At 34.6% G+C, this 24,775-nt stretch overlaps 1 long non-coding RNA gene across 1 annotated transcript; it reads left to right on the top strand.

Moving 5' to 3' along the window:
* Positions 1 to 6,440: 6,440 nt before the first annotated feature.
* On the top strand, positions 6,441 to 24,053 carry LOC143248804 (uncharacterized). The gene is made up of 3 exons (XR_013027190.1): positions 6,441 to 6,461; positions 12,125 to 12,224; positions 23,921 to 24,053. It is a non-coding gene; the product is annotated as an uncharacterized LOC143248804 (long non-coding RNA).
* Positions 24,054 to 24,775: the final 722 nt, after the last annotated feature.

Below are 24,775 nucleotides of genomic sequence, written 5' to 3'. Positions count from 1 at the left end.
AACTCAGAAGCACCTGCAGTGTTTTAGTTTGCAGCAATGGACTGTTACTTGCAAGTCTTTAAGTTCTGCATTAGGTTGAGCACGAATCTCATAAATCAACAAAGAAATTATTTTTTGTAAATATACAGCTTTCTTTTTTAAGTAAGCCTGGTGTAGATTTGCGTCGAGTTCGAGTCTAGGCGACACACACGAAGTTAGTCATCTAAACTAGGATTCGTTTTACAAAGTTAGTGCATTTATACAAAGAAAACTGTATTCTTTTGGAAACACCAAACACAGTCGACCATCCCAAGGTACATTTCTTGAGACAGAACTCTCAAGATTAAACTGTACCTGCAAGAAATGCTAGCTAATCCCATGTTTATCATTCAGATCACTAGGACCACATAATTCTTGTTACCAACCAAATGCCTGAATACCACAAAATTCATGCAACCAACCAATTGCCTGAAAAAATCTCTGATTCATTTTCCAAGTGCACTTTCGTCAACATTTTTAGAATGGCTGAGAATTACTCTGAAGCTCTGATCAACGATCTGACATGTTAACAAAGGAATGTATCTATAACATGCTAACACCGTTTGATTCTTTTCTATCTCAAAAGTTTTTCGTGGTCAAATATAAAAGAATGTTAACAGAAACTGCTAATTTTGGAACATTCTATAATGTCAGCAGTGCAGCAACATATAAAAATTTCAGACTTTACAATCAACCAACAAGACCCCAACTTAACGCGATTATCACACTCTCCACAAACACAGTCAGTAGATGACATCTCGTCACTCTCATGCCATTGTTTACAAGTCTTGCTTGTCCAGATTGGCTTAAATTGCTTGTACTTCTTTGGGTGTTTTTTATTTCTTTCTTTGGTGGCTAAGTGACAGATATATGGCAAGTTTGAAGTGAAAGGGGTTTGGAATTTTGTGTTGAACAAAAAATACTGATCCATCTGCACGTATCCCACTGTTTTCAGTCACAATGTCTTCCAAAATGAAATGTTTAATACAGGCCGTAACCTCTTTAGTGAGTGTAAAATCCTTTCTTGGTACGCAAAGTAACCATTCTACTTGATGTTTAGTGTCCACAGGTGACGAAAGAAGTTGCGTAGTTTGATGTAGGTCCTGACACGTAGGACCTTCGCGGCATTTTCTTAAATAGTTCATTTTAAAGGCTGTATTGGTTGTATCTTATAATTGATGCAAAATAGAAAACTTAGGTGAAACGCGCAAACCTATACGAGGGCTATCTGCGCTAGCTCTCCCTAATTTAGCAGTGTAAGACTAGAGGGAGGGCAGCTATTCATCACCATCCGCCGCCAACTCGTGGGGTACTATTTTACCAACGAATAGTAAGGTTGACCGTCATATTATAACGCCTACCACGGCTGAAAGTGCAAGCATGCTCGGTGTGGCGGGGATTCGAACCAGCGACCCTCATATTATGAATAGAGAACCGTAACCATCTGGCCATGCCAGGCCGTGAAATTATTTGAAGCAAGATTATAGTAAATTAATTTATGATACTTTGTTTTCGTCCCCCTTCACTCACTTACTCCCTCACTTTCTTTTATTTGTTATATTTTTGTGAGCCAACAATACAAAGCGTGAAACGCACGTGTACCCGAATCACTTTTATTATTCGTCAGGATCTTTACCAGGCTATCCTGAAAATGAAATTATTTTAGGCAGAATTAAAGTAGATTAATATATGATACATTGACTGTGGTCAAATACATCAATCGGAAGGGTATGACCGTTTGGGACCAAAGTTGTAATTAAATCTTAAATCGGTCAAGAGATGACGGAATTGTGAGCTAACATTTTGTATACAAAAAACAAACTCGTAACCGTTCTATGAGCTAGCATTCCGCGGCTAAAAATTATGTAATTGTACTTATATGTATTGCAGCTGGCCTATGCAGCAACTGTACAGTGAGCCAACAACTACAATCTCGTGACACATTAAATACTCACTGTGGGTTATAATTATCAGTGTAACCTGGTGTCACTAGGTCTAGAAAAAGGCCTAACTAGTTAGTTGTTCGAATATTCTTATGTTACTAGCCAGTATCAATACGTTCTCTTACTAGTTTATTTTTTGACCAAAGTTATCACCGTACTACATGTGACAACCATATTTTCATATTATAAACAAGCCTTGATCTAAAGTTATGTTGTGTTGGAGACAGGCTTTATTCGATAAGGGATGTCATCAAGTGTTGACAGCAGGCTTTATTCTTTGAGGGATGTCATCGAAGTGGACATTATAAAGTTGTCTATCACTTAAACTTTTACATTCTTCAGTAAATATGTAAATATCGTTATTACAGTATACATATATCAACCAACATACAAAAATTGACGCCCTTATCTTTATTATGAAAAACTGTACAGCACATACTAAATTTTGCTTCAACATTTCAAAGTTATTTTTAATGAACAATCAAAGTTCCAGCAAAAAAAAACTACAAGTGACCCCCATCTGTCGCGTCACAATTATAAGTCAGCGCTTAGTATCAGTCTGCTCGTGTTTAGAAGGCTATGGTGTGTAACTTATGGCTAACGGACCGCTCTGTGAAATATAGTTCGAGACCCCGTGCGCTCCGTACTCTGGAGCCGTGGGGTGTGTTATAAGAGTGACAGACAAATTCAATATTCGATTAGAGCAGCTTAAGAGTTGTAACTGGTTGCTTCATTCTTTCTAATCTACTGGTTGAAAATCAAGGATGGCAGGCAGAGAAGGCCCTTTGTATTGATTTACACGGATATCCGAAACAAACCAAGATCAAAATCCTATTTGTGCTTTCTTGTATATTGATACCATCCTGGTTCTAGAAACTGGTTTCTATCTTCATTGTAGAAATGCCTTCTTATTCTCAAAAAAAAATTTTTTTTCTTTTGAAACTGGAAATATAGACTGAAACTATATATCATTTTCCATAAACTCACAACTGAGATTTTTATTGGTACATCATAATTTATCAGATTAAATGTAACCAACTCATGAAGTTTCTCTCTGAATACAAAAGATAGTGTAAACTCAGTATCTATGTGACGTCATTCTGATATTATAGTTCCATTTATTCCGAATTATACTTTCAGAAAGTTGTTATTTTAAATTGTGAAAATATAAATAAATTTTACCAGCAGTTTTATAAATAAGTCGAGGGCTACACTGTCAAATAACTCTTGTATGTACATTTCTCATAGAAATTACAAAGCTTTAGTCGCAGCCTATTTAAACGATTTGTACGTGCAGTGCATTGGAGGGTAGTTGCACGTGCGACACGTTGCACTACTGGTAACATGTTTATCAACTGTTTATATTTTATCACAATGAAATTTCGACAGTACAATGCTACAATTAATAGACTTGTAGGTGTAGATGACAAGCAAAAGCCATCGCAATGAAACTGGAAATATATTCTAGTACCATTAGTAAAACGATAACAAGAAGTTGACTTCAGAATAATCGTAACCCAAAGATCCCCAGATTCTTATCTCACCTTGTAATCGGCGTTTTGTTCTTTTACGAGAAAGATGACTGAAGAAGATAAAATTGTAGATGCCATTCAAAAACATACCGGTTACGTTCCAATTAATTTTTATATATCTGGCCTGCTAAAACGTAGTCTCAGAAAATGTAGTCTCTACGTACAATGTAAAATTTGTGGAAAATTGCTCAAAAGGTGTGTTGTGAAATTGATCTCGATATTTTCCCCGGGATCTTGTTGCAATAAAAACTGTGGTATCGAATGGTTTGTTTTGTTGAAGTTGGCACCAAACTACATGAGAAATGTGCACTCTAGCCCTCCATAATTTTGAAGCTCCACCACGATGGAAATGTTTAGAATGATTTTTAAATAACGCATCCCCTTCCATGAGCTACCGTCTTCAAACATTAGTCGACGATTTATTTGCAAGGTCGTTAGTATATTTAATCTGTAGGGCTTAAAAGCATAATATTTGGTAACCAAATCAAACTGTCATTTAAAGATACCAAAATTACATTATTACCACACGAAAACATTAATTTTCATTTCTTTTGTTGTTAATAATCGTAGATGGATTTGATTAAGTTCGTGTTATTGCTGTTTTTAACTTATTTAATTTCGTGCAAAGCCACACGAGGGCTCTCTGCGCTAGTTTAGCAGTAACAAACCAGAGGTAAGGCAACTAATCAACACTAGCCACCGAAAACTCTTGGGCTACAAGGAGAGAGATTGACCGAAACTCGTAACGGATGATTAAGTTGCTCGACTCGCAATCTGACAGTGACGGATCCAAATTTCCGTCCCTTCAAACATGCTCGCCCTTCCAGCTGTGGGGGCGTTAAAACGTGACAGTCAATCCCACAATTCATTAATAGAAACGTAGCTCAAGAGTTAGCTGAACTACTCAATGCCCAATTATTCCTTTTTTCTTTATAGCTTCCAGTGAGTGAGTTATAACTATCTATAAGTGTTTTCAGTTTAAATGTGTGTTAGTTATTTATCAGGAAAATATAACTAGTACCTGCTTTCAGTGTTTTTTTGTGATGTTTAAACTAAATATCATTACATTTTATCCCATTGAAAGGATAAAGATCAAGTATTGTTAAACTTTAAGTATACGTTTGAATTGGTGAGTGTATCATTTATAATTTAGAGAGATATTTTAACATTAAGAAAATATAGATTAAAATTCCATTAGTCATCCTACCTAATTTTTTTCAGGTTTACTTTTTGTCTACAACGGATGGCGTGGGTTTATTTTATATGTTTTCACGAGACAGTTTAGGAAAGTGCTTCAGAAACATGATAACATTATACGTTATGTTATAACGTGATTTCTTTTCTTTCAGATGCTGTAAATCGTGTCCTGCTCAGGTCTCTGCCTGCAGATCTTCTTCCGTCACTAAAGCTAATTTCCCAAAGCCCATTAGCCTGGTGGTATCGTCAGTTTGTCAAGTTCATTCTTCGACCCCAGGAAGAACTATTCAGTTATGCGAAGACTATCAAAGGTTCTGATTTAATTCATCCAATTGTAGGGTGAGTGTAACTTTGAAACTGGATGTTTAATGCGATTATAAAGAGTTGTTTTTCAAAGTTTCCTATTATCAGCGGCTACTCAATTGAACTGTGTATTTTTAGAAGCATCAAAGCTACAACTCATTAAATACAATTACGTTTTATAAATCCATGTCTCAGCTCTTTCTTTGTGACTCAACTACTTGCTAAATTTGTACAAGAGCCTACAGTTATTATCGGGTCTAAACTGTCTGTTTTCTTGGTCTTCCTCGAGATACCACAGTATTCGTGATATCACACGTAAAGACATGTTGATTAACTCATTGGATACAGAGCACGTGAACTTTTATAAAATCTGGTTGTTTAAATGGACTATAAGAAACCATCGTCTTTACGCTCAAGATGGAGTATGGAAAGCAATAGAGAGGAGTACTACGGTTTTAATATTACAGTCTTTCGACAGAGTTTTTGGCTATGAAACTATGCTGTACAGCAATTGTCAAGATACACTGTTATCATATAGAACATGAACGAAGATGGTAAAGCTGCAAAATCGTTTTAACATACACTTAATATCTACAGTGTGTACATTTAAGATTGTCCTAAATCTTCTAAACTAGCCAAACTGGTTTTCAACAGATCGCGAATAGTAAGGATGTTCTGCTGATGTAAGAAAGTTAGAAATAAAAACGAAAGAACAGTTTACTTAACTATACTCATTGTCGTGTTTTATCTAATTAGGCAGCTTTATTTATAGCAGATTAATATTAATTATCAAGCTTTTAGTAACCAAATAACGAAGAGCACTGCTGTGTATAGTGTTCATAGGTTTAAAAGATATATATATTTATAGCTTATGTATATGTATATTCAAATATCTACCTAGAAGAAGTTGTTGGTATTTATATTTCCCACAGTTGTAGCCCTTCGTCTTCCGATGGGGTGGCAGAAAGTCAGGGCTTTTAAGGGTTACAATACAAAAAAATCGAGTTTCGATACATCACAGTTAGTCCATTTTATAGCTATGTGCTTAACAAAAAACTTATGTTTCTATTCCTCATTATACACCTTAAATTATTTTTTTTCTCTTGCTAATTTTATATTAGTGTTTTAAGATATCGTGGCTTAATGGTAAGACTGAGGACAAAAACGCCAAAAATTGGATTATCAACTGCATTTAAAAATCATTGAACCGAAGTCAAAGCAATTGTTTTCATAAATGTAAACTTTTATGACATTTAAATTTTGAATTTTCCAGATTATCTTACACCTACAGCTTACACGTTAGACGAACAGATAAGATTGGCAAAGAAGCCTCGAGTTGGAACGTAGAGGAATATATGGTTCACGTATAGGATTTTTATAGACAGTTGGAGCTGGAGCAATCTGTTTCAGTTAAGAGAGTTTTTGTGGCAACGGACGATCACAAGATATTAAGAAGCTTACAAGAAAGGTATGATTGAAAATATTTTTTACCTTATAAAAGAAACCAGCTAGAAGATATTATTGGGATAATATTTATTTCTCTAAAACGTGTCTCCTAACAGCGAGATCAGTCACGTACAACTTGTACTTTGTACGTTAAACGTTGTGCGTGATCATATTTTATTATTAGAAACGAAACGTTTCACAGAAATAAACTTATTATCCCATAAATAGCTGCTTCAGTATTTTATATTGTTCGTTAGTTTAACGGGTACCTCCTTAAAATATTGAGATTTTGAAAATACATTTATGTACTTTTTGAATGTTTCCGCCAGTCACAAGATATATTAAGATATTTGTTGATGGTGTCAATTTCACTAACGTGAATGAAAGCTAGACCGAAAGGCAAAAACCTTTAATCTTGAAATATTAAATTATTTTCTGAACAAAAAAAAAGAGACATAATTTAAATTTTTATTTATTTAAAAGAAATATATGGCTTTAAACTGAGCTGAATTATTTAATGACTTTGTTCAAAAAATACTTCAGTCACAGTGTAAAAAAAATTACTTTTATTTAACAATGTAAAATATATAAAATGTACAGAAATTCAAACTAGAGGAAAGTAAGGCAAACATTTTTAGTCTTTAAATAAAAAAATATTTTAGCCATCCATGTTCTTCAACATGAATAATTCTAATTTATTCATAAAATTCTGTACTTTTGGCCCTACTGAAAGACACCTTTTCTTCCCTTTCGGAACTTCATTCCACTTTCTGGGTTTAAATTCACAAAACACCTAAAATCGCAAAGAGATGTTTCATAATGCTAATATTATTAACTAATAAAACATGATTCACTACAAACTAGTTGTTAGTTGATAAAGCTCTGCAGAAGAATTAGGTAAAATTCATTAAATAGAAAACACAAATGTTAAACATGATTTTATAAAGAAATTTATAATGTAGCATATATGGTTATGTTTTAAGTGTTATAATACAAAATTCCAGTTTTCGATGGATTAATTCTTATGCTGCTGTTAGCTTATGTTCTAAATACCTGATACTAAATAGATTTAGTATCAATGAAATTTGAACATGAGTCTGTAGTCTATGGCTCTGCTAGGACTTCAGCCCAGAAGATGTTGGAATCCGTTCACTGTCTGGGGCTTTCCAGAGTTTGTACACTGAGTTTCATGAACCTCATCTATATCTCAGCCATTTGAAACTGTCTTAATTGTGTACTTCAAAACTTCGATCCTTACCACAACATTGCACCTGGAGTTGTGTTTTCCTTCCTCAGTGAGCTATGGTTTTGCAGAATAGATGGTCTGACATTGTTTCTTCTGACCTTTGTAACCAGGCACACTCGGCTGTATTTGGTTTGACCTTAGATGATATTGACGTCTCTACTGGTCAGCCCATCCAACCATGGCTTATTAACAACCCCAAATATGACCTTTCTTTGAGTCACCTGAGGAAGGGATACTTCTGATTGGAAGTACCGTCTTCTATCTGCCGAAAATCTTTTGAACCATCCTTTTATTTCCATTTATATGGATGGTTCGAATTTAGATGGTCCTGTGGGCTCTGCCATGGTTTGTTGTGGTTTAGTGTTGCACACATGATTCTCTCTACAGCTTCTTTGTTCACTGTCAAATTGCATATCTTTTCTCTTACCCCGGATCATGTAGAAGCTATGCAGTACATTATTTTGTACTTTTTTATACTAACTCGCATAACTCTCTACTGGCCATGGAATCTCTTCATGTTTGTTCTCACCCTGTTCTTTCCGATATTCAAAACCGACTGTCCCGCTTCTCTCTTACATCTACTTCTGTCCAGTTTTTCTAAACACCAGGACACGTCGGTATTCGTGGAATGAGCTCCACGTGTATATGTATATAAAAATGTGTATATGTATGTAAAATTGTCATATACAGCGACATGAATCATCCTATCAGCTGGCGTTCAGCGCACTTATTTTAGTCAATTGTAGTTTTAAACCTCTACAAGTTGGTAATTTAATTTACTTCATGTATTTAGAGTCTTTCTTATCTTAGTTAATCGCCGCTTCAAGTTAAACACACTCTGGTGGAATGTTTGAAAACATTTGTGCATTAGAAATTTATGCCAGCTGCTAAAGGCGTTTTCTCAGAACTGGACACAGTAAATAGAGTGTATGGTTGAAATTTGTAGTCAATTGTTCCTGTACTGTTTCTTCAGTGTGAAAAGAATGTCTTTTAGCTCCAAAACAGGACGTAAGCAGAGTAAATAAGGACAACAGTAAAATATTACAGTAGTTTAAAATGTTTACAGTTAACCACAAGGTACGCTTGAAAAGGAATGCTTAAAGCTGGTTGGTTAGCTGGGATGGCTTGTGCAATCCCATAACATCTTTGTTATAAGAAACTCGTATAAAATGTTTGGTAACACTATCAGTTTTAGCTTTTTTATAAACACACATAAAATATTTGATAACTCTAACAGATTTAGCTATTTTATAAACACACATATAATGTTTGGTAACACTATCAGTTTTAGCTTGTTTGTAAGAGATAGTTTATGTTATATAACATATGTAGCTACTTTAGTAACCTTATACCTCGTAACATTTCCCGGGGCAGGTACCAAACTAAAATAGCTTTGGTTCTAAGTTCTGAAGTCTCTTAAAATTAGGTACTGAGAAATCTACAACACGAAACAAATCACGGTTATTTTAAAATAACCTCTGAGCTGTAAATAACTGTACATGACTGTTTTGGACTAACATTTGAAGTTTTGATTTGATTTGTTGTTGTTAAGCAAAAAAGCAACACAATGGGTTTCGAACTTATAGCAAACATGAGTATCGAAACCCGACTTTTAATGTTGTAAGACTTCCGACTTACTGCTGAGCCATTGAAGTTGGGGCAACGTCTAAAGTCTAGTCAGTTGACGAATGTTCAGTGTCTGTTTTTCACATTAACATTTGAAGTATAATCAGGAACCGAAATACAAGAAAGAAGAATAAGAAAATGCTTCATTCCCTCAAAAGCCCCTCGCTGGTACAGCAGTATGTCTCCGGATTTGCAACGATAACATCAGGGGTTGAATTCCCCTCGGTGGGCTCAGCAGATAGCCCAATGTGGCTTTGCTATAAGAAAATACACATACGCAATACACGGGTTCGAATTTCCGTCACACCAAACACGCTTGCCCTTTCAGCCGTGGGGGCGTTATAAAGTGACAGCCAATCCCACTATTTGATGGTAAAAAAGTAGCTCAAGAGTTAGCCGCGGGTGGTGCCTACTAGCTGCATTCCCTTTAGTCTTTCACTGCTAAAGTAGGGACGACTAGCGCAGATAGACCTCGTGTAGCTTAGCGCGAAATTCAAAACAAACAAGAAATACATAATTATTAGCATCCAACCCTAGTAAATAGCTGAATAATAACATTAAAAATAAGACTTACATTTATTTTGTTGGCGTCTCGACGTCGGTGGGATGTTTACTCGTGTATCACCCATTATGTAAATCTGTTGAACGCTGGTACAAATTTTCCTAAAAATTCTTCCCTACTGCTCTTCGGTGGGTCAGAGATGTGTTTACGGACTTGCAATGTTCAGGGAATCGATTCTCCACGGTGGACAGAGCAGCTAGCCTGTAGTAACTTTGCTTGAATAAAACGAAACCAAATCAATCTCTTCCACTGGCTGTCAACGGCTAGTACAGCGGTAAATATAGGGTTAATCAACGGATTTATAACACTAAAATCAGCAGTTCGGTTCCTATTTTCGACTCCTAGCCACATTGAGCTATCTGGTAAATCTACCCAGGGGAATCGAGCCCCTGATTTTGTAAATCCGTAGACTTAGTATGATGCGACCTTTCTCTTGTATCTCAGTCACCAGAGTTAAAATAACCATAATAACTCCTTCCACCTTCAAGAGGTAACCTGAAGGTAGCAAAGACGATTCTTCCTCCTATTTATCTTTCAAACTAAGAATGATGAAAACCTTTACATTATTTAAAATGACATACGGCGTGTGAATTCAATAAGCTCTCCAACACACTAGAGAAATAAAATAACCACTACATACTATCGTCAATAGGTGGGGCTCTGAATTTTTTTTTTTATTTGCCTTCAATTTTGTGCAAAGCTATACGAGGACTACTTGCGGTAGCCGTTTCCTGATTTAACAATAATAAGCTGGAGGGAAGGCAGCGAGCCATTACCACCCATCAACAAATCGTAGATTTCTTTTTTAACTAACGAATAGTGGGATTGATCATTACCTTATAACGTCCAAACAGCTGAGAATGCGATCATGTTTGGTATGATGGGGATCCGAACCTGCCTCACCCAGTTGGTGGGAATGCACTACGGGAATCAATCTTGAATTTTAGCGTTTTAAGTTCATGAACTTACCACTGTTATACCAGAAGGATCTGAAATCGTAATTTCCTTTACACTGACTGGTATTACTTGTTTACTTTGTAATGAAAGATTAGACGAAAGGCAACTACCGCATACTGTTGGCTTACATTTGACCAACAAATAATGAGATTGACTGTCACATCATAACGCACCCGCAGCTAAAAAGGAGAACGTGTTTGACGAAGGATTTCACGATTTTATGTAGAGGAATATTTTTTTTCAACTCAAACCAGCCGTTTTTACATGCATATTTTTCTCGTTTTAAGTACGTTTTAAGTCTGCGAACGTACGACTGCGCTTGTATTTGATAAAAATTGTGGAGAAAAATTAATAATTTTTTGCTAACTTAACGTGTAAATAACTGACATATTTTATGGTTAGTGTCTGGGTTTCCATTTGACGATCAAAACAGGTGGGCCAGCATATATTAGTAAAAACAGCTGGTTTGAGATGAAAATAATTTTTATGTAGAGGAAAAAATTTTTCAACTCAAACCAGCCGTTTTTACATATATATTTTTCTCTACAAGTGGAGTTTCTCGTCATCACTGAGGTGGGCCAGCATGCCATAGTGGTTAATGCGTCCGACTGTAAATAGGAAGATCCAAAGTTCGATCCACATTTCAACTCATCAGATAGTTATACCTGTGATAGTTTATCCTGTTACTTGGATTAGAGTATTCACGTAATAAATGGTGGGGTACTGTTGCCCTCCAATTATAAACTTAGTTAAAGATAATTATGACTTAATTATTTTGAGGTTTCTGACTTAACCGTTTTAACTCGCATGTCGTACAAGGTGCTGTTTAGTTGGAAATGTCAAAATTGAAGTAACCATCCAAATAATTCTACAAATCTTATGTTAAAATATGTCCGAAATAAATTTAGCTAGCTGACAACTGGATACTGATTTAAAACTGTATAATATTAATAGTAGTTTATGTTGTGAAAACAGTCTTCCCCTGGGACAGCGGAAGGTCTACGGATTTACAACGCTGATACCAAGGGATTCAATTCCCCTCGGTGGACATAGCAGATAGTTCGATGTAGTTATGCTATAAGAAAACAGACGCACACACACTGGGGAAAATAAAACGTAGGATAAACTATCTTTTGAAACAAATAATAAACCCTTTGTTCTAATTTTGGAAGTTAAACTTTTAAGTTCGCTATGTTAAAATTGGTAAAATCTAAATTAAATGTTTAATATTTAAGTTTTCTGTATGTCGATATGAACAAGATAAAAAGAAATATCAACATTGAATCTGTTCCAGATATGTCGTTTGTGAAGCGTAATAAGTTTGCCATATTTGTCGTGCTGTGTGTTCTTGGCTTTATTGTGGCACTAGAATACCATTGGCATAACCATATTTGGTAAGTATTTCAAAGTTAGTGGTTTGTTGTCTTTTGTTTTTACATTATCGTTTATTTTGATAATGTATTGTGTAGGATTACTTTTACTGATAACAGTTTATTTTGTGTGTGTATTTACTTTTCAAACTGTTAATTCTATGAGATTAATCACATTGTAAACAGTTTAATGTTCAAAATTCAAGTTTTTGTTATAGTAGCATGAACTTGGTACAAAGTGGAACCCAGAAATATTCTTTTGTTAACGTCACCAGAATAATAAAGGCATAATAAAATTGTACCGTTTGTTTTTTACATTTCACGTTTTGTTCCGCTTTTGACATTGAATTGTTACGATGAGAATTTCTACACTTATCTTTTAGTTAAAGCCCTTTAACATTCACTTGAAACAGTCCTGTCTGTGTTACATTAAATGTTTTAAGCCTAAAGATCATGCTCAAGTTTCAACTCTGAGGAATACAACTATAAAACGTACAAGTATAGTGTGAATAAAGCGTTCAACGTTTTTCAATATTTACCACATTCATAGGAATAAAATAACAGTTTTATAGCTTTTTGTGAGGGGGAGTAAAATTTAATAAATATTTTTAAGAAAGAGAATTAGAAGCTTCGGGTGTAAAATATTTTTATTCTATTCAAATGCTTGTAGAACATTTAAAGACTATGAATCTTTTTTATTTATTATGACAAACACGCAGTGAGCAGAACCCAAATAATTCGTAAAATAAAGGTTTATGATGTAGTATTTTGAGGCAATGGTTATAATGTTGTATTAATAATTTTCAAACATGGAATATTAAGTTGTGTTAAGGTTTTATGTCATTGCTTTAAAATTTACTTTTACATTCAAATAACGTTTGTGGAGTTGATTCATGTCATCACTAACTGCACAATAAATCAATCTTAAATCACTTCAGATTTCAGAAATATGCTAATTTTTTTTATTTCTTCTTGTACCAAGGAGCTTCGAACACATGAAATATGAACTAACTACAGACCATCGGAAATCAGGTTTGTTTCATTCTCTGGGTTATTACAAAATCTGTGAAAATAATATACTGACAGAGTAAGGAAATATTACCAATATTAAATATGAACAATTTTTACAATTAGATTTTGGTGTTTTTTTAATTTTGCGCAAAGCTACACGAGGACTATCTGCGCTAGCCGTCCCTAATTTACCAGTGTAAGATTAGAGATGAGGCAGCTAGTCATCACCATCCACCGCCGACTCTTGGGCTACTCTTTTAACATAGATTACTGGGATTGCTCGTAACATTATAATGTACCCACATGCATATTTGGCATGACGGGGATTCGAACCCGCGACCATCGAATTACGAGTCGAGTGCCATAACCGCCTGGTCATGCAGGAGCCTTGAAGAATCGTGGATGATTTTAAGGTAAAAATGGAAAACCACGACATCAATAAAGCCCTCAAATAGTACCCTAATATATATTTAAACCATGAATTTTAGGTTTACCTGAGAAAAAAAGAAATGGTCGCTGTAGCTTTTTACTCATATGATAATTTAAAATGTGATAACTCTAATTTTATTGCTTAGTTAGTTTAGTGTGTTATATATTGTGAGTTAGACCTAGTTTAGTGGTTAGTGTTCCTGTCAGTCATAGCCTGTGTTGGTGGGTGCTGTCAATGGATGACCTCTCTCTTGTCAACAACAAGTTCAAAATTATAGACTTTATGCATGATTAACTATTTCTGAAATATACTGAAAATTGAAACAGCTGGTTTTTTCCTTAACCTCAATTTGAAAAACCTGACCAGTTCTTAGTCTCAACCCGAAACAGTTTTGTTTGTTTCTTTCCACAGATTTGAGAGCGTACAAGAGAGAAACCATTAAGACCCCTTTGTAAACCTTCGCTGTATATTAATCTGAATCAAATGTGGAGCTCTCACAGCAAAACTGAATTAGCACTCATAAGCTGAAACTTAATAGCGTAATTTATTTTATTCAACTCATTTAGACAAACCCAGTCTCATTTGTAAATGTTCAATTTGCTAATATCATATTCTTCGTTGTTGTTCGTACCACTTGACTATAGTCCTCAGTGAGACAGTAGTAAATCTTATGACACCTAAATCTAGAATTCGATCCACCGCGGTGAACATAGCAGATTGTCCAATGTATTTTTGCACTGAAAGAAACAAACATACTTATATAAAAGAAAATACTTTGAGATGAAGTCAAATAACGTTTTAAATATGCCAATTGAAAATTTTGGACTTGCATTTTATTCACACTGTCACTAGAGGGTGCACAAAAAGTTGTTGTTTGTTGTTTTGAATTAAGCACAAAGCTACACAATGGGCAATCTGTGCTCTGCCCACCAGGGGTTTCGAAACCCGGATTTTAGTCCACGAAATGTCACTAGATGGCGCTTTGCTAGGCCGCCATGATTGGCTGGCATGACGTCAGAGACAACGACGTCTCAGAAGTGGAACAACAATCTTTATAAGATCACCATAGATATTTCAACATTTATTCAATGGCTGGATTAATTTATGTTCTGAAATTAATACTGTTACTTTATGTATAATACACTTAACTAATTTATTATTTTTACATTCAATAATATGTTTTTCCTTTTTTAACCATTTATATATAGATCACTGACGTCCTGATAAGGATACTTATTTAATACACACACTTATGACAGTATTCCGCTTTCACTAATTTGCCTTGATACATATAACCATGTTCTTGACAAAATATATTTGAAGTCTATGAATATTTTATCATGAGATAAACTGAACTTTTTTTAGTTTAGATGAACACAAGGTCAATCATCTTACACATGATCATGTGGTGACCTACTAACAAAGAGCTGTCTCGATGTCAGGTAGTTTTAAGGTCTACTGAAGAATGATTTTTTATTGTATAAAGCTTCAAGTGGCTGGTAGTTGTTGTTGTTTTAATCTGTAATAACATTAAACAGTAAAGCATTCATTTATTATATGTAGTAGTAAAACATAAGAAACATTTTCGAGATGGTGAAATTATGTAAAGTAAATTATTGTTTATAATACGTATGTTATAATAGTTGTCTCATTGACTCGTGAAAGCAAAACATCAAGCATCCTATGGAATACTGTGTGCTTAAAGTAACACTAATATTTGTAATTATAACATCTTTGGCTCATAGAGACACTGAAAAAGGGCATATGTGAAATGACATACTTTGTCATAAAGATAGTTATATAGATAAAGACAAACTGGTGAAAGTGTATGGTGTTTAAATGAGTGCTCTTTTCAGTACAGTAATATATAAAAAGTAGGCTTAAGTATAGAAACTAAACTATAATTAGTATGTTAAGTGTAAATCGGCTATGTGTTTTCTTGTCCATATTCGTAGAAACAATAATTTGAAATATTTGTCAAGAGCACTGTTATATGGACAGTAAAATGTCAAACTAATGAATGTGCAAGCATATATGTTAAATTATTTCATAAGAATTGAGCAATTGTCCTCCTCAGGACATTAATTGGAAACAAATGTGCTTAAATATAGAAATTAAAACTATAATCAGTATATGTCCAATGTGTATAAACTCGTACAAAGGCTGTCTTTTTCAATATTTATACAAAATATTGAGTATGGTAAAATCATTTCAGGAGTGCCTTAAAAACGTTAGTAACATTATTGTCCTATAGAACTAAAATTAATAAAAATAAAATGAGACTTGTCAAAATTTGCGTGTCTTTCCATGAAAGTATAGAAACATCTTTTAAAACACAATTAAATGCATGTTGAAATATGTATGCAATCCTTTAAACTCTATCCAGCTTTCAAATACGTATGTTACTTTACAGTTTTAAAAACGTGTCTAAAAAATATTTTTTCTCAAGAACGTAGTTATATGGATAAATATAAACAAGTAAAACAATAATATTGTTGTAAGTGTGCATGTTAAGTAAGTGTCTTTTTTAGAACATAAGCGATCTGCATATAAAAGTGTTTTATACCTAAAGTGACAGCACTAGTATTAGAACATAATTAAATCTAGCCATTGATTAAATTTGAGACATCTATACTTATCTCATTATGACTGTTGTTCCTTTCATGGGTGTTAAATTCTCTGACACCATATCTGTTTGTCATGGCGGTCTGTCAACACACCCCTAGCAACGCGCCCTCTGATAACATCATTGTTCCTTAAGCAGATACATGTGTGTGACGCTCTCTGGCAGCGTGATTGACAGGTGGGAGATAACAACTGACTAAAGGTGTTTGTGAAGCAAAGTAAAAATAGCAAATCACCAGAAGTTAAGCAATGTTGACTTTTTTTACCGATAACTCATGTTAAAACTATGATTTCTGTTACAGACCAAATATTCAACTTTATTTCAAACTCTGAAGATACTCGCCGCTATATAGAGTTTGTTGTTAAAGATATGTGGTATTTTATATTGTCCAAACTAAAACCATTTGGCCTATGTTTTGATTCAGAAAATTCGTCGACATTCAAACAACTACTAGATCAAGTTGGTGATTATAAGAGGTAAACAAAAAAAGATTGTGAATTTAAAGGAACATGATTCTTCGATAACTGGCTTAAATCATTTTGTTTCTACAAATTAAATATCTTCTGCTTTAGTGAAAAATAAATGAAGAATAGTTCATTCAATAGTTCATTCTCTTTATTAAACCATCTTTAAAAACTTGTAAAACAATAATATTGTTGTAAGTGTACATGTTAAGTAAGTGTCCTTTTCAGGACTAGCGATCTGCATATAAAATTAAACGCATGTTATATGGATAGTTCATTTAATAGTTCATTCTCTTTATTAAACCATCTTAAAAAGTGCATCAACATTTGAAATATTTTGATAATGACTTGCTTAAGAAAATTATATTTCATATTATACAATTAAAGCTACATTCTGGAGATATAGGCCGTAATTTTCTTTGCCTCCACAGAAAAAGTTTAATGTATTCGACGTATCATCTTGCTTCTTTTAAAAAGAATGCAGGCGGAAACGTCAAATACATTAAACGTTCTATTTATCCAGAGTTGGTATTCATATTTATATTAATAACAATTTATTGTCTTCAGTGTGTACTCAGCAACTGAATTTAAGTGATAGAGACCTATGAAAAACGAAATTCATTGTGTTGTACATTTTAACTCAAACGTTTCTTGTTGCTTTGAAGATATGTGTTTAATGGCTACTCGTTTTTAAATTTGAGGAACATAAAAATGTTTCACATAAATATTTAGTTTATAATTCTTTTTTTCTAGATTTGTAACTCTATGTCAATATACAATACATATATGTTAATATACAAGTATTATGTACATCACCACTTGTCAGCTAAAAGTCTAAAACCAATAATAGAAAGGTTTTGAAAATGGTTAAGGCCCACGATTTAATAAAACATTATGTGGCCAATGCTGATAATTTAACATTATGCATCATAAGATTTCTATTCATTTAGTGATTTTTGCAAAAATAAAATTAATAACTGTATATATTGGTCATGCGGCAATATTTAAAGATAATTAATTTATACCTAAAATAGGTAAGGCCCGGCATGGCCTAGCGCGTAAGGCGTGCGACTCGTAATCCGAGGGTCGCGGGTTCGTGCCCGCGTCGCGCTAAACATGCTCGCCCTCCCAGCCGTGGGAGTGTATAATGTGACGGTCAATCCCACTATTCGTTGGTAAAAGAGTAGCCCAAGAGTTGGCGGTGGGTGGTGATGACTAGCTGCATTCCCTCTAGTCTTACACTGCTAAATTAGGGACGGCTAGCACAGATAGCCCTCGAGTAGCTTTGTGCGAAATTCCAAAACAAACAAACAAACAAAACCTAAAATAGGAACGTTTTAAAACATCGACACTCAGGAAGAATTTAACATAATTAATATAATTATACTATAAAAAACGAGTTAAGTCTTATCTTATTAACTACTTAATAGTAAAAATGGAAGAGGTTTACAAATACTTCACGCACAGAAAACCATCCTATTAAATTTCTAAACGAGAAACCAAACATTCAAAGTATTGGTTACGATATATTACGCGCATACATACTAATAATACTCTAAGACGTTCATTAGCGTTTCGGATATAACATATCAAAAATTTCTATAGAAGCAACCTTTTTGCATACTACCAACATGAGCAGGTTGATTGGACTATCGCTACAAGGTTTATCATGCTTACTTGAGTGGTCTGTGGTTATCCATTTTTGATATTTCGATAAATATTTACTGATTTTGTTTTATAAATGGTAAATATATGCATATACTTAAACATGTTTCAAACCATTGCAACACAATAGATAGCGATACATATCGATGGTTAAATACGTGACAGTTTCTAAAGGTAAAGTATACACTTTATACATGAAAAGTAATCAAACAAGGGTATTAAAAATATGAATTTTAAAATGAAATATGGATCTTGCTACAAAAGGTATTGAAACAAGTATTAAAACCATAAACATAAATCCTTAAAATTTAGTTCCTTCTTTGATAGCTTTGTACACTTATTTATATACCAAAGTAAGAACTATGTTTTTATGAAGTTGTGATTGTAGTTTTAATTCTCGTAAAAGTTGTAGTTATTTGGAATATGGTTACCCTAGATTTTTAGATGTTGGGTTCATTCCATGGACATGTTAAAAGCTGAACAAATAAATTGAGTAAAAAATTAAAATTTTAAGAGATCTTTGGTTATTCGTATAAATGCTAAAAAAAACATTCGAAACACAAATAAATGCTTCATTATAAAACACACAAATAAGGCCATACCTATGATATCCTGCACTGTACACAAGATATAACACGTTTCGCAACAGTCTTTTTTTAAATTTACTGCATTTAAATTCCAATCATAGAAAAGAGTAGCCTCACAACTGTTCTTCGATAAAACAGAATAACTCAGAAGCACCTGCAGTGTTTTAGTTTGCCGCAATGGACTGCTACTTGCAAGTCTTTAAGTTCTGCATTAGGTTGAGCACGAATCTCATAAATCAACAAAGAAATTATTTTTTGTAAATATACAGCTTTCTTTTTTAAGTAAGCCTGGTGTAGATTTGCGTCGAGTTCGAGTCTAGGCGACACACACGAAGTTAGTCATCTAAACTAGGATTCGTTTTACAAAGTTAGTGCATTTATACAAAGAAAACTGTATCCTTTTGGAAACACCAAACACAGTCGACCATCCCAAGGTACATTTCTTGAGACAGAACTCTCAAGATTAAACTGTACCTGCAAGAACTGCTAGCTAATCCCATGTTTATCATTCAGATCACTAGGACCACATAATTCTTGTAACCAACCAAATGCCTGAATACCACAAAATTCATGCAACCAACCAATTGCCTGAAAAAATCTCTGATTCATTTTCCAAGTGCACTTTCGTCAACATTTTTAGAATGGCTGAGAATTACTCTCAAGCTCTGATCAACGATCTGACATGTTAACAAAGGAATGTATCTATAACATGCTAACACCGTTTACTTCTGTTCTATCTCAAAAGCTTTTCGTGGTCAAATATAAAAGTATGTTAACAGAAACTGCTAATTTTGGAACATTCTATAATGTCAGCAGTGCAGCAACATAAAAATGTCAGACTTTACAATCGACCAACAAGACCCCACTTCAACGCGATTATCACACTCTCCACAAACACAGTCAGTAGATGACATCTCGTCACTCTCATGCCATTGTTTACAAGTCTTGCTTGTCCTGATTGGCTGAAATTGCTTGTATTTCTTTGGGTGTTTTTTTCTTTCTTTCTTTGGTGGCTAAGTGACAGATATATGGCAAGTTTGAAGTGAAAGGGGTTTGGAATTTTGTGTTGAACAAAAAATACTGATCCATCTGCACGTATCCCACTGTTTTCAGTCACAATGTCTTCCAAAATGAAATGTTTAATACAGGCCGTAACCTCTTTAGTGAGTGTAAAATCCTTTCTTGGTACGCAAAGTAACCATTCTACTTCATGTTTAGTGTCCACAGGTGACGAAAGAAGTTGCGTAGTTTGATGTAGGTCCTGACACGTAGGACCTTCGCGGCATTTTCTTAAATAGTTCATTTTAAAGGCTGTATTGGTTGTTTCTTATAATTGATGCAAAATAGAAAACTTAGGTGAAACGCGCAAACCTATACGAGGGCTATCTGCGCTAGCTCTCCCTAATTTAGCAGTGTAAGACTAGAGGGAAGGCAGCTATTCATCACCATCCGTCGCCAACTCGTGGGCTACTATTTTACCAACGAATTGTAAGGTTGACCGTCATATTATAACGCCTACCACGGCTGAAAGGGCAAGCATGCTCGGTGAGGCGGGGATTCGAACCAGCGACCCTCATATTATGAATAGAGAACCGTAACCATCTGGCCATGCCAGGCCGTGAAATTATTTGAAGCAAGATTATAGTAAATTAATTTATGATACTTTGTTTTCGTCCCCCCTTCACTCACTCACTCCCTCACTTTCTTTTATTTGTTATATTTTTGTGAGCCAACAATACAAAGCGTGAAACGCACCTGTACCCGAATCACTTTTATTATTCGTCAGGATCTTTACCAGGCTATCCTGAAAATGAAATTATATTAGGCAGAATTAAAGTAGATTAATATATGATACATTGACTGTGGTCAAATACATCAATCGGAAGGGTGTGACCGTTTGGGACCAAAGTTGTAATTAAATCTTAAATCATTCAAGAGATGACGGAACTGTGAGCTAACATTTTGTATACAAAAAACTAACTCGGAACCGTTCTATGAGCTAGCATTCCGCGGCTAAAAATTATGTAATTGTACTTATATGTATTGCAGCTGGCCTATGCAGCAACTGTACAGTGAGCCAACAACTACAATCTCGTGAAACATTAAATACTCACTGTGGGTCAAAATTATCAGTGTAACCTGGTGTCACTAGGTCTAGAAAAAGGCCTAACTAGTTAGTTGCTCGGATATTCTTATGTTACTAGCCAGTATCAATACGTTCTCTTACTAGTTTATTTTTTGACCAAAGTTATCACCGTACTACATGTGATAACCATATTTTGATATTTTAAATAAGCCTTGATCTAAAGTTATGTTGTGTTGACAGCAGGCTTGATTCGTTGAGGGATGTCATCGAAGTGGACATTTTAAACTTGTCTATCACTTAAACTTTTACATTCTTCAGTAAATATGTAAATATCGTTATTACAGTATACATATATCAACCAACATACAAAAATTGACGCCCTTATCTTTATTATGAAAAACTGTACAGCACATACTAAATTTTGCTTCAACATTTCAAAGCTATTTTTAATGAACACTCAAAGTTCCAGCGAAAAAAACTACAAGTGAGCCCCATCTGTCGCGTCACAATTATACCTCAGCGCTTAGTATCGGTCTGCTCGTGTTTAGAAGGCTATGGTGTGTAACTTGTGGCTAACGGACCGCTCTGTGAAATACAGTTCGAGACCCCGTGCGCTCCGTACTCTGGAGCCGTGGGGTGTGTTATAAGAGTGACAGACAAATTCGATTAGAGCAGCTCAAGAGTTGTAACTGGTTGCTTCATTCTTTCTAATCTACTGGTTGAAAATCAAGGATGGCAGGCAGAGAAAGCCCTTTTTATAGCTTTTCACGGATATCCGAAACAAACCAAGATCAAACTCCTATTCGTGCTTTCTTATATATCGATACCATCCTGGTTCTAGAAACTGGTTTCTATCTTCATTGTAGAAATGCCTTCTTATTCAGCGAACGTTTTCAAAAAACAATTTTCTTTTGAAACTGGAAATATAGACTAAAACTATTGGTCATTTTCCATAAACTCACAACTGAGATTTTTATTGGTACATCATAATTTATCAGATTAAACGTAACCAACTCATGAAATTTCTCTCTGAATACAAAAGATGGTGTAAACTCAGTATCTATGTGACGTCATTCTGAAATTATAGTTCCATTTATTCCGAATTATACTTTCAGAAAGTTGTTATTTTAAATTGTAAAAATATAAATAAACTTCACCAGCAGTTTTATAAATAAGTCGAGGGCTACACTGTCAAATAACTCTTGTATGTACATTTCTCATAGAAATTACAAAGCTTTAGTCGCAGCCTATTTCAACGATTTGTACGTGCAGTGCATTGGAGGGTAGTTGCACGTGCGACACGTTGCACTACTGGTAACATGTTTATCAACTGTTTATATTTTATCACAATGAAATTTCGACAGTACAATGCTACAATTAATAGACTTGTAGGTGTAGATGACAAGCAAAAGCCATCGCAATGAAACTGGAAATATATTCTAGTACCATTAGTAAAACGATAACAAGAAGTTGACTTCAGAATAATCGTAACCCAAAGATCCCCAGATTCTTATCTCACCTTGTAACCGGCGTTTTGTTCTTTTACGAGAAAGATGACTGAAGAAGATAAAATTGTAGATGCCATTCAAAAACATACCGGTTATGTTCCAATTAATTTTTATATATCTGGCCTGCTAAAACGTAGTCTCAGAAAATGTAGTCTCTACGTACAATGGAGAATTTGTGGAAATTTGCTCAAAAGGTGTGTTGTGAAATTGATCTCGATATTTTCCCCGGGATCTTGTTGCAATAAAATGTGGTATCGGAAGGTTTGTTTTGTTGAAGTTGGCACAAAACTACATGAGAAATGTGCACTCTAGCCCTCCATAATTTTGAAGCTGCACCACGATGGAAATGTTTAGAATGATTTTTAAATAACGCATCCCCTTCCATGAGCTACCGTCTTCAAACATTAGTCGACGATTTATTTGCAAGGTCGTTAGTATATTTAATCTGTAGGGCTTAAAAGTATAATATTTGGTAACCAAATCAAACTGTCATTTTAAGATACCAGAATTACATTATTACCACACGAAAACATTAATTTTCATTTCTTTTGTTCTTAATAATCGTAGATGGATTTGATGAAGTTCGTGTTGTTGCTGTTTTTTAATTTAATTTCGTGCAAAGCCACACTAGGGCTCTCTGCGCTAGTTTAGCAGTAACAAACCAGAGGGAAAGCAACTAATCAACACTAGCCACCGAAAACTCTTGGGCTACGAGGAGAGAGATTGACCGAAACTCGTAACGGATGATTAAGTTGCTCGACTCGCAATCTGACAGTGACGGATCCAAATTTCCGTCCCTTCAAACATGCTCGCCCTTCCAGCTGTGGGGGCGTTAAAACGTGTCAGTCAATCCCACAATTCATTAATAGAAACGTAGCTCAAGAGTTAGCTGAACTACTCAATGCCCAATTATTCCTTTTTTCTTTATAGCTTCCAGTGAGTGAGTTATAAGTATCTATAAGTGTTTTCATGTTAAATGTGTGTTAGTTATTTATCAGGAAATTATAACTAGTACCTGCTTTCAGTGTTTTTTTGTGATTTTTAAACTAAATATCATTACATTTTATCCCATTGAAAGGATAAAGATCAAGTATTGTTAAACTTTAAGTATACGTTTGAATTGGTGAGTGTATCATTTATAATTTAGAGAGATATTTTAACATTAAGAAAATATAGATTAAAATTCCATTAGTCATCCTACCTAATTTTTTTCAGGTTTATTTTTTGTCTACAACGGGTGGCGTGGGTTTATTTTATATGTTTTCACGAGACAGTTTAGGAAAGTGCTTCAGAAACATGATAACATTATACGTTATGTTATAACGTGATTTCTTTTCTTTCAGATGCTGTAACTCGTGTCCTGCTCAGGTCTCTGCCTGCAGATCTTCTTCCGTCACTAAAGCTAATTTCTCAAAGCCCATTAGCCTGGTGGTATCGTCAGTTTGTCAAGTTCATTCTTCGACCCCAGGAAGAACTATTCAGTTATGCGAAGACTATCAAAGGTTCTGATTTAATTCATCCAATTGTAGGGTGAGTGTAACTTTGAAACTGGATGTTTAATGCGATTATAAAGAGTTGTTTTTCAAAGTTTCCTATTATCAGCGGCTACTCAATTGAACTGTGTATTTTTAGCAGCATCAAAGCTACAACTCATTAAATACAATTACGTTTTATAAATCCATGTCTCAGCTCTTTCTTTGTGACTCAACTACTTGCAAAATTTGTACAAGAGCCTACAGTTATTATCGGGTCTGAACTGTCTGTTTTCTTGGTCTTCCTCGAGATACCACAGTATTCGTGATATTGCACGTAAAGACATGTTGATTAACTCATTGGATACAGAGCACGTGAACTTTTATAAAATCTGGTTGTTTAAATGGACTATAAGAAACCATCGTCTTTACGCTCTAGATGGATTATGGAAAGCAAAAGGGAGGAGTACTACGGTTTTAATATTACAGTCTTTCGACAGAGTTTTTGGCAATGAAACTATGCTGTACAGCAATTGTCAAGATACACTGTTATCATATAGAACATGAACGAAGATGGTAAAGCTGCAAAATCGTTTTAATATACACTTAATATCTACAGTGTGTACATTTAAGATTGTCCTAAATCTTCTAAACTAGCCAAACTGGTTTTCAACAGATCGCGAATAGTAAGGATGTCCTGCTGATGTAAGAAAGTTAGAAATCAAA

Source organism: Tachypleus tridentatus, chromosome 4 (assembly GCF_004210375.1).
Source record: "Tachypleus tridentatus isolate NWPU-2018 chromosome 4, ASM421037v1, whole genome shotgun sequence".
Taxonomy (NCBI): domain Eukaryota; kingdom Metazoa; phylum Arthropoda; class Merostomata; order Xiphosura; family Limulidae; genus Tachypleus; species Tachypleus tridentatus.
Note: the sequence above shows the minus strand (reverse complement) of the source record. Positions and strands in the feature narration are given on the sequence as shown.